The following is a 12,457-nucleotide window of genomic DNA, read 5'->3' on the forward strand; positions in this document are numbered from 1 at the left end:
CTGCAGGATCAGGCTGAAACAGGCTCTCTGACATTCACTGAGGGGTCCTGGATTGCGAGAGTGTGCAGGCCAGGCTGAGGGACCCCACCGGTGCATGACTGGGCCGGGGAGGGACTCCAGGGCATGTCTGGCCCATCATGCTCAGTCCCAACCTGCTGGACCCCAGTAGCAAGCTAACCTACCAGTTGGAGCATCTGCCTCCTGGTGATCGGTGCATGTGATAGTGACTGGTTGACTGGTCGACTGGTCGACTGCCTGCCCCCTGGTGGTCAGTGAACGTCATAGCGAGTGGTTGAGCAGCCTTAGCATATCATTAGCATATTACGCTTTGATTGGTTGTTCTGCCATTCAGTCTATTTACATATTACCCTTTTATTATATAGGATGTTTGGCCAGCTTCATAGTTTGAGCCACATACAAGCAATGGGATACTGAAGAAGTTACTCAACCTTTCTTTGCCTCAGTTCATCTACCTTTATAGTGGAAATGATAATATCAATTTCATAAGGCTGCTATGAAAATTTACATGTGATCATATGTATAACATGCTTAAAAGAATGCCTGGAACATTACCTGGCAAGTACTTGGTAAATATTAGGCACTAATACAGGGTGTCCCAAAAAATGTATACACACTTTGAATAACTATAAGGCAGTGTTTATTAAAATACATTTTATTTTCAAAATGTAATAGAATCTACAGACTTAGTGTGCATAAATTTTTTTTGGGGGGGACACCCTATAGTTTCCTATATTAATTGCTCAAGGTCACATGGCTGGTATGTGACCATAAGCCCATATTATTATCTTCCTTTCACAGAAGAGTAAACTCAAGCAGTTTAAATTCACTTTCTAAGAACAAATTGTAAGAAATGACAGACTCTAAGATATTCCCATCATGCTGGTCTTGCACACAGTAGGTACCTAATCCCAAAATACAAAAATGAGATGAAATATATGGATTTTACACAATTTCAAGAAAGGCAAAACCCAACTTTTTGTTTCCCATGTTTCTTATTTTGAAGTACTAGATGCCACCCAGAAAATATAGCAAAGGCATATTTCTTGAGCAGCCCCGTGGAGACATTTCCAACAGTGGGGCATTCATCCACCAGCCAAGGTTGATCAGAGCCTTCAAAGTCGAGGTATGAACTACATTGGATTTGGGCCCCTTCCTTCCCTTCAACATTATAAGCCATAATACAGTACCTGTCCCTATTCTGTGGGTATCTCCAGCGCCACTTGTTCAACCAAATGTGATTGTGTTCAAGTGTTATAAGCATTACTTGTGATTTTCTGAAGTACATCCTTATATCAATAATGAAAGGAAACCGGCATCATTTTGAATAACAACTTCAATAAGGAGCTGCAGTACAGAGAGAAGGTACTATAGCTGAGACCCTGGCCTCCCCTTTTAATTTTCCAAAAGCCAGAGGTTGAGCAAAGGCTGTGAAGTAACTCCAAATTATTTAGGAAACTCATTTCTTTGTAATTAAGAAGATTAAAGTCCTCTAGGGCCAGAAACCATGTGACAACTCAAATCATTTTTCCCAGCAAAAGCTGTGAAACCCTATCAGTGAAACTCAGGCTGGCCGAGAATTTAAAATGCTTCAATAATGTTTCTTTGCCCCACACAATCTGCGGTAATTTAATATTCCTGAAGTGTGTCAGGTTTTTATAATGAGCTCTTCAACTCTAAATGTGAATTATGTAATATTCCACTACAGACATTTCATCTAGTGAACTGCTGCTAAATGTAAAATCCCATGTTCAGTGATTGGGGGTGGGGACAACACCAAACCACAAGCAGAGAAAGCAGATAAGACTTTTTTAAAAAATGACAACAAAGCAACAAAGGTTTGAGCAGCCACAACAGAACCAACACACACTAGAACACCTACTGTAACCAAAATCTGTGCACCACCCCACTCCTCATACAATTCTACAGTAAAATAGCTAAAGTTTATGAGGACTCACTATTTACCACATACTATACTGTCAATTTCTCATCTATTATCTTATTCAATCCTTGAACCACTTGAAAGTTATATATTATTATCTTCATTTCACAGATAAGGAAAGTGAGGCCAGTTTAGTAGCTTATCCATGGTCATACGACTAATAAGTACCACAGGGCAGGGTACAAGTCACTCTTGTCCCCAACTTCAGTTAGCTGGTGAACAGATAAAAAATGTGGTGTATTCATACAATGGAATATTATTCAGCCATCACATGGCTGAATAATACTTGCTACAACATGGATAAACCTGGAAGAAGCATGCCAAGAGAAAGAAGTTAGACACAAAAGATCACATGTTTTATGATTACATGTATAAGAAATATACAAAATTGGTAAATCCAGTGACAGAAAGCAGGTCAGTGCTTGCCAGGCGCTGGGGGAAGTGGGAAGGGCCAGTCATGATCACTGATTACAGTGCCTCCTTTGGGGGTGATGGTTGCAAAAAATACCACTGAATTATACACATTGAAATGGTTAATTTTATGTTTATGTGAATTTCACCTAAACTTAACAAAACAAAGAAAACCCTTCCCAGCCAAGTCCTACACCCTGATTTAAGCCTTATGTGATATGCTAAGAATAGTACAAATTCCAGTCTAAAGGGACAACCCCAGCTTTACAAAACAGTCTTCCCAAAACCATGACTTTGGGTTTGAGTGGCAGCGATTGCATAGCTTGTAAGGTGCATATCACTACCTCCCTGTTTTGTGATTTGGGGCATCTTAACCAGCTTTACCCAACCTATAAAGCACCGAAAACAGACCATTTATCAACATGGCACAACAATGCAGATGAGGAGCCTCAGTTTTCTCATCAGTAAAATGGGAGCATAACCACCAAGTATGCAAGACTTGGAATGTTGAGAGATTTGGGCACTTCCAAAGTCTACCTCAATCTACAGCATGTTTCGCTTTGTGTAAGGCAGGAGGAGACATAAATCTACTTATCTTGATGAAAAGAAACAGACCAAGCAAACAAAAAAACAGTGAAGCTGTTTTTGTTCATGGGGAGATCCTGCGTGGTAGAGTGACTGGGTGAGTAGGTAGAAGGTCATGGCAGAGGGCGCTACTTCCTAGAGTATAGCTTTTTGCATAAAGCCACATTTAGAAGCATACTAATGTGCTACATATCTGAAAAATAAATTAATAGGGGGTAGAAAGTGGAGGAAAGGCTAAAACTAGAAGTGGACTTAAACAAATTAATCCAATTGTATTTCAAATGAACTTCATAAACACAATCCCTGAAGGGGTGGGAGAGAAAGACCTAATCCAGATAATTTATAAACACAGGATTTGACTATTTATACTCAGTTGGGCAGGATTCGGTCACAGGATGCTGCAAACAAACCTCAAATCCTTTTTCTTTTTAGGCTTTCCGGGTAATATTATGGGCAAAGCAATTATGAAACTATTTTAGATGTATTATAGGATTGAACAAAGAAGTAAATGTTTTTATATTCTTGAGAGCGAAGTTTCTCACTGTGGACGAAGCGATTAAAATAAGAAGGATGGCAGGAAAGAACAGAGTGGGGATAGATTAGAAATTGGGGATTGTAGGGTAAACTCATGATTTATAAAATATGCATGCATCTGTATATGTGTGTATGCATACATATGTTTATAGGAAGATATCTCCTAGCTCTGTCCAGTGACTGGGTCTAGGAGCAAGGATACCCCAGTAACAATGTGATACCTAATACAGAGATTTTGGTTTCTACTACCATTCCAAGTAAAAGGAACAGGGGGAGGGAGGGTTGTCTGGAGAAAAGATGATTCCAAAGCTGAGGCAGGACAAGTACAAGATGAGCCTGAAATATCTTGTTATTCCAGAAAGTAAGGAAGCGCTCCAAACAAACACACTGATGGGGGAATGTCACAAGGATACAGAGGGCACCTTGGAGGAGCTCTCACTGTCTTCGTCTGGAGCAATAAAAACACCAATATAATTTAAGGATGGCATTAAATGATAAACCGCTGAAAAAATAGGAATCCATGACTCCACACTGATAACAGACAGATAAACAAACCAGAACATGTACTGCCTGGTAAATACAGAGGGCGTGCTGGAGTATAAAAATCACCATTCGGCAGCCATCAGAATAAAGTTTAGCCAGGCAGGAATCACCAATAAATGCTAAAGCCAGGGCCAATCTTTGATGAGAAGCAAAACATCTGCAGGTCTTATAGTGCCTTCTCACTCACTGTTTATAGCTGCAAGGGGGAAAATCTGTGACTATACAATGGAGAAATTTATCAACACCTCAGTTAGGTTATCAAAACTAACATTATCAAAGAGGGGCAGATGAGTATCATGTGACACCCTGAGAAGAACATGTCAGTATCATGTAGTATTCTGGCCAGAAATCTATTCAGATTATATGCTTTTCCTTCCTTTATAAATGGGGAAAGGACTGTAGTCTTCAAATATGTAGTAGTAAAAGACAAAGATAGGCTGTGGAAATATTTTAGATTAAAAGAAATTAAACAGCTTTAACAACCTAATGCAACTAACAACTACATGTACAGACAGGATTCTGTACTGAAGAGAATAAAATGCTACAAAGGTAATTATTGGACCAATTAATGGGTAAGTTAGGTAAAAATATTGTCTCAATGTTAAATTTTGATTTGATAACACTCCTGTGGCTGTGTAAGAGAATATTCATTTTCTTAGGGAATAGTCACCATGTATCTCTCTCTCTCTCTCTCTCTCTCTCTCTCTCTCTCTATATATATATATATATATATATATATATATATATATATATATATATATATAAAAGCCTAAGTGACCACTTTATATATATATATATATATATATATATATATATATATATATATATATATAAAAGCCTAAGTGACCATTACCGCGGAACGACCAAAACGACTGGTCGCTATGATGCACAATGACCACCAGGGGGCAGACACTCAACATAGGAGCTGCCCCCTGGTGGTCAGTGTGCTCCACAGGGGGAGCTCCACTCAGCCAGAAGCCAGGCCACTCAGCCAGAAGCCGGGCTCATGGCTGGCAAATACAGCTGCCACGGCTGGAGCCTCTCCCTACCCTGTGGCAGCACTACCAAACTGCAGCAGCAGGCGCAGCGGGCCGGCCCTGATTCAGGCTCCTCCCTGGCTGCCCGCCACCTGGAGCACTGTTACATCCCTCAGGGGATGTCTGACTGCTGGTTTAGGCCCGATCCCGATGGCATTCTCTGTAGAAGGCAGTCAGTCTGAACAACTCAGTGACTCAGATGTGCAGGGAACTCAGGATGAGCCTGCCTCCACACTTGACTCACTTGACTTGATGGTGTTCACAGGACAGACCATGGTGGCCCAGCCTGTGCATGTGCAGCAGCTGCTGAAGCTCAAGCAGCAGGCCATGCAGCAGCAGAAGGCCATCCAGCCACAAGCCAGCAGGTGGACATACCCCAAGAGGTCCCAGGCTGCAAGAAGGTGCAGGCCAGGCTGAGAGACCCCCCAACCCCGTGCATGAATTTTGTGCACTAGGCCTCTAGTTTAGGAATAAAGGGCTAAGATATGTACATCTTACTTTCAAATGATTCAGGGGTAAAACATATACATGTATGTATGTGCATGCATGCATATATGCATGTATATATGCATATACATAAGGAGGGAGATAATACACAAATGATAAGGCAATAAGTGAATCTAAATAGAGAGAATAGGGTATTTTTGTATAGTCTTATGCTTTTTCCTACAATTTTAAGATTTCCAAATTAAAAAAAAAAAAATTAAAGGAAGGAAAAGCGTAGTTCAGACCCTAGTGTGCAGAGATATGGAACAAAGCTACTTCTGGCCTCTCTTTGCTTAAGTTCAGACCCATTTCACCTCCCTAGAGTATGCTTTCTAATTCCCAAGGCAGGCTGAGTTTAAAATTAGTTTATGGTTGTCACTTTTCATTACAGATTCCAACTTCACTGCATATCTGCCCGGACTACCTGACTTGGCAGAAGTCTGTGGACCAAGGTTGTTTTGAGCAGGTCTCTTCTCCGCCGAGCTCAGGCCTTCCTCTCCAGACCACCCTCCTGCCAGGAATCTGCCCACTAAGGCCTTTCAGCAATCTGCCCCACACATCACGGCAATCTCCTTCATTACTTAGCTCAAATCAGCCTCTCATGGATCCTCTCCCTCTCCATCACAAAGACTATGGCTTTAACTTGTAAACCTTTTACTTAAAAAAAAAATATATATATATATTTTATATATATATGTATATATATATATACATATATATGTATGTGTGTATATATATATACATACATATATATGTATACACACACACACACACACACACACACACACACACACAGAGTGGCCAGATTAGTATGATCTCTGAATGCATAATAATCTGGCCACTCAGTGTATATCCTATATAATAAAAGGCTAATATGCAAATTGTCCCCCTCGACCAGGATTTCGACCAGCAGGCAAGCTGGCCAACTGCCCATATCCCCTCCCCCAGGCTGGCCGGGCCCACTCATGCACGAATTCATGCACCGGGCCTCACACACACACACACACACACACACACACACACACACACACACTGAGTGGCCAGATTATTATGCATTCAGAGATTATATATATAATCTAGCCCATTTGGAAAATACCTAAAATTCATTCATTGTTCTTTTCAGGGACAAGAAAATAGGGAAGAGTAAGGTTTTGCTGCAACCCAATGGCAACATTTATTAAAAGCTGCTGGGAGTGTCACAATGTAAAGGCTGTCGAAACTTTAGCAGAATGTTATTCAAAAATACTACATCTCTCTCTACTGAGAAAGTACCACCATCTTCATAGTGAATGTAGAGCCATCTCTAGCTTTGACCAAACCCTTCAAGAAAAATAATACATGGATAGAACATATCCCTGGTTTCCAAACTCTGAAGGCCAAAAAGTTGATAGATTAACAACCTTACTACAGATCCAGTCAATGCTGTTTTGCCATCACCATGTGCATCAAGAAAGGGGAGAAAAATCACAGATTTAGAAAACATATCTTGGCCAGAGAGCTCATCTTCATTATATTGCTTGTTGGTTATGTTTACCTGATGCTATGAAAACAGAAAAAGAATTTCTGGCAGTTGACAGAAAGCTCTATAGAAAGCCATTCTCTATAACAGGATGTAGGTAACAAATAAGTAAAACTGAAGTGAAAGGGAACAAAAGATTGAAAATGAAGGTGAAGGCAGAAGCAAGGACAGGGCACCAAAATATCTGTACAGTTGCAGAAGGTAGGCTACAAACCCATCTATGAGATTCCTAGAGGCCAGGGCAAAGAAGGAAGTATGATCAGTTATAGATGTCACAAAGTTCATGCTCAACTAAAGTTGTTTTTTTTTTCCTTTGAATCTATAAGCTTTCATAAAATCAATACCATGTGTTATAATGGGCATTAACATCCGCACTAGCTCTACAAAATATCCAATAGAGAATATTCAATATCCCTTAATTTATGTTGAGAGCATAATTTAGTACTAATACTTTTAAATAGGGTCAACAATGCCACCCAAGTCATTAAAATTCTCTTTGAACAATGCTTTCTTTTAGAAACTAAATTGAAAAATACATAAGTAGGATATAGCTATCTGGTAGTCTGGATTTTCTAGGGTAAAACCAGAATGTTTAAAAAATATTTAAATGGTTTATCAGTTTATTCATCTATAAAAATGGGATAATGCTAGATAAAACTTATGGAATTAAAAGAATGGCAGCAAATGAATCATATGTGAAGATACTTTCGGAAAAATAAAATGCTATGTTCCTGAAGGCTGGCACTGTTATTATTAAGGTATCTGTCAACCATCAGCAAGGTGATGATGGGAGGAACAAAAATGTGTGTTTTTAATCAAACTCAAAGCTAACAAAAGCCAGAACCAGGTTTCAGCAATATGAAGGAATTTATGTGAGAGCAACACACATACTTATGAACATTTCATTTAACTAATGGATCACACAGTTTCATTAAGTATTTATTGCACCATGAAAATTCATTACATAAACTCAGAGTATCAGAAAAAAACAAGTATATAAACCTAAAATAATTCCATTAGTGTTTTCAGTACATGGGGCCCTACTGTTACCCATTCCTCATTTGCACCCGCTAGCCAGGTGAGGAGGCTGGTACACTGTGTATTTGAACTTCATGACTCAAGTCCCTCTACTCTCATCCCTGTTCCCTCCACAGTGTCTTTGAGTAACAGGGAACTACTGCATTCCCCAGGGACTTGCAGAAAACAAAGATGAGTATTTAATGAGGACCTCCCCTTGAACGGGATTTTAAATAAACAAATGTGGCATTTGGCAGCTTCACCTGCTGATTTTCCTAAAATATACACGGCCATTATTTACTCATTCTGCAAGCTGCATTTCATTATCTTCAAAGTTGATAATGGGAAAAAGAACATCTGTACGAGGCAAGCCCGGGGAGCGTACACCAGATGTCCCCACGCTGCCTAGCTTTGAGGGTGGCCCTGCACAGGGCTCATTCCCAAGCCCTCTACATTCCAGTGACAGTCCCCATCCCTATCTCCATTGCTCCGTTGCCCCAGCAACATCCCTTCCCCTTGGCCCCACACGAGGTCTCCACCAATATATACTATCTTCTCCCTGCCCAGAGCACCCAGACATGGGTGGCATGCTTTCTCCCATGACTGACATCCTGTATGAATTCTTCTCGTTCTTCTCAAATATCTCATTTTTACCACCTTTCTTTAGAAAAGAAGGGCAGGTCATCTTCCTTTGCCTTACTAATGATCTGCTAGCCTGGTCTCAATTACTGTCCCTCTCCATACAAAATGGGAGACAAGGATGGCTCAAATTTTCTCCACAAAAGGATCTGTATTTGATGGGAAGCAACCCAATTTCCACAATTATCTTCTTCACAAAAAACACACACAACAGTGATAACCATGGGGCTATGTTTTCCTACAGCCACAAATGGGGATGGATGCTCTGACAAAGGAGCTCTGTTTTTTGTTTATTTCCCAATTTGTGAATGTATTTATTTCAACTGTCTCACAGAAACATAAAATTCAATCACACTGGGCAAATACTGAGCAAGTCACCAACAGGGAAAACATGATACACCCTCCTCACTCTTACCCCAGCAAACTGGTGTGTGAGGGGAAGGGTGCTTGTGAAGGCTTCCCTGACCACACACATCCTTCCCTCACACACCTGCCTCACAAGCACCCTTCTCTCTGCACACCAGCCTCACATGCACCCTTCCTTCCCCTCACACACCAGCTCACAAGCACCCTTCCCTTGGCACACCAGCCTCACATGCACCCTTCTCTCTGAACACCAGCCTCACATGCACCCTTCCCCTTGCACACCAGCCTCACAAGCATCCTTCCCCTTGCACACCAGCCTCACATGCACCCTTCCCCTTGCACACCAGCCTCACAAGCATCCTTCCCCTTGCACACCAGCCTCAATGCACCCTTCCCCTTGCACACCAGCCTCACAAGCATCCTTCCCCTTGCACACCAGCCTCACAAGCATCCTTCCCCTTGCACACCAGCCTCAATGCACCCTTCCCCTTGCACACCAGCCTCACAAGCATCCTTCCCCTTGCACACCAGCCTCACAAGCATCCTTCCCCTTGCACACCAGCCTCACATGCACCCTTCCATTTGCACACCAGCCTCTACTGAGGCATAAGGCAGCACTCCAAACTTTGGGAGCAGAGGCTCCCAAACTTTGCACAATGGTGGAAGTCACCTGCGCGGCTGGAAAAAATCTTGACACTTGTCCCCCACCATGGGATCCTCATTTAACTGGTGCAACCTGGGCATTGGGATGCCTAAGAACTCCCCCAGGTGATTTGAATATGTAGCAAAGTTTGGTAGGAGAATTTACATTCGCCTTCAGGGCCAGCATGACCCCTCTCCTTAGTCTTACAGGGTTGGGCCCATTATTGAACTTCCCAGAGCATGAATGCATTCATTGCAAAATGTGATGGCTCTGAGAATACAGGTGTAGTAAATGATATATAATCAATATAATATGGTGCTGGTGGTAGGCAGGAAAATGGTCCTTCCAAGACATCCGTGCCCTAATCATCAGAATGATTTAGATCAGCGGTCACCAAACTTTCAGACCTCAAGGACCGCCAGTGCCCCGCAGACCACCTGTTGGTGACTGATGATTTAGATGATGAGAATTTGGACTTTTGAACTGATGAGGTTTAGATGAGATTTGAGGTTTTGACCTGATGAGAGAGACCTGGTTTGCATTTGCACATTTTGCTGGATGTGAATCTCGGGGGCCAGGAGGTGGACTGTGATAGACAAAATAATGGCCCCCACAAATGTCCATTGCCTAACCCAAGTCCCAGCTGACTGCACAGGGGTCGATTCCTTACCAAAGGACAACACACTGGCTGACCAGCAGCCACAGGTTGGCCTGACCAGAAGAATTAGATCCAAACTCGATACATGAAAAAAAATGCATATTCCCTCTCTTTCTCTCTCAAGAATATGAACTCATTAATACAGATTCTGTCCAGTGGTCATGGGACCGGAATTAAAAGATGCACAGGGAGAAGCAGTGAGGCAGCAAGGGGATGACTGAGCAGAAGTTAGGAGTTAGCAGAAGTCAAGACAAGGTAGAGAAAATAGGAGCGAGAAAGAGAACATTTTCAGTAGAAGTAGAAACCAAGGACACCAATGACAGGGAGTGACCCAGAGCCTGAGCAAAGGAACAGGGTAACCTTATCTTTCCTGGCATGGAATCATACTGCAGCCACTGTGAGGCCATGCTGCCTGGCTCCTTCTGAGACTGGGGGAAAATTCCTCCCTGTCTCACTGCTAGCATGGCCCTAGAGTGCCACACCCCGCCTTGCCGGTAGGGGTCAGAGGGCTGTAACCAATAGCCTGGGGCTCTCACTCAGGTCCACTCATCTGAGCCCTTAAGTACTTCAGTAGGCATAGACTGTGGCTATCAAAGACAAGACGAAAAAACATGAATATCACACTCACAGATTTTCCTTGGGTTTTCAAATCGAGACTCCACCAAGTGTCAAATACATGACCTTTGGCAAGTCCCTTGAAGACTTTGGGCCTCAGTTTCTATCTCCGCAAAGCTGGGAAATAGGCAACTTACCCCTGATGGTTGCTGACTAGAATGCATGAGATGCTATGTGCACTGCCTGGGTCTATGGGAGTATCATTACATAGTAGTTGCCTTCCCTTCCTTCTATTTCATTTGTATATAATTCTTTGGAAGGAAAAGAGAGAAGTCCCCAATACTTATTTCCTATAGCATCTATCTATTAGTTTTTCCATACATACCTGTCAAAATGAGTCAGGAAATAATCACCTACAACTATCTCTGCTGTGATATTAAATCTGACATGTTGACTTCACCTGACCTCAGGCTCCACTCCAGCATGCCTCCCAAACTCCCAGCTGAGTGCGCCCCTCCTCCCCAACCCTCCCCACCCCCTGCCTCACAGGAAATACTAGTACATGCTACAGCCACACTAGGTCTGGCACAGAACCCAGGGCACAGCCTGGTCATCCAATGCCACACCTCCTCATCTCTTCAAACTTGGCCCACCCTTTGAGGAAACAGATGACAAATGCAAAATAGGGTTATTCTAAGAAAGTTAATTCAGGGATTATTTACACAAGGGTGAGCTGTGTTGAAAGGAAACTCCAAAGGACAGTGCAGTATCCCAGGGAGAGATTAACAGACCATTACCTCTCCTATAAAGAAGGGATTAGAGAAGGGAGAGGCAACCAGAACTGGGAGGAACCCTGTAGAGAAAACTGCCTTAACAGGAGCTTAACCTTCAGTGTAGGACACACCAAGCCCAAGGCAACCCAGCCAGGAGAAAGCCCCAAAGTGGATCAAGACACATAGCCGTCACTTTCCTCCTCCCTGCCCTTCAGCCTCCTGCAAGAACTGGGTATTGGCTGGAACTGAGAAGAGGCCCCATAGGTGCAGTCCACACAGGTTAGCCCTCAGGATGGTGAAAGCAGAGTGAAGAGCAGACAGTGCCTCTGCAAGGGACAGCAGAAGTCAGTCTCCCCCCGGCCCCAAGGTCCACTTGAAGATCTTCCTCCCTGAAAAATATTTGGTCACAGCCCCTGTTCTTCAAAATCCCCAAGAGACTTCATGAAGACATGGTTCCTGTGACAGAGCATAAAACAGAAGGAAACGAAGAGAGGGAAGTTGAATTACATTTGTGAAGATGTGCTACATGTGCCGTATTCAGTGCTAAGCACTAAGCACTGTGCCTCCCTCATCTCATTCATCTTTACAAGTTGGGAAGGTATGTATTATTATCTCCGTTTTGTAGTAGTGGAAACTGAGGCACTGAATTAATGAAATATCAAGCCTGGGTCCCATTTCCAGGCTGGATCCAGATCTAGAACCCCAGGGCATCTGACTCCAAATATCAGTGT

The sequence above is a fragment of the Eptesicus fuscus genome, chromosome 9 (assembly GCF_027574615.1).
Source record: "Eptesicus fuscus isolate TK198812 chromosome 9, DD_ASM_mEF_20220401, whole genome shotgun sequence".
Lineage (NCBI taxonomy): Eukaryota > Metazoa > Chordata > Mammalia > Chiroptera > Vespertilionidae > Eptesicus > Eptesicus fuscus.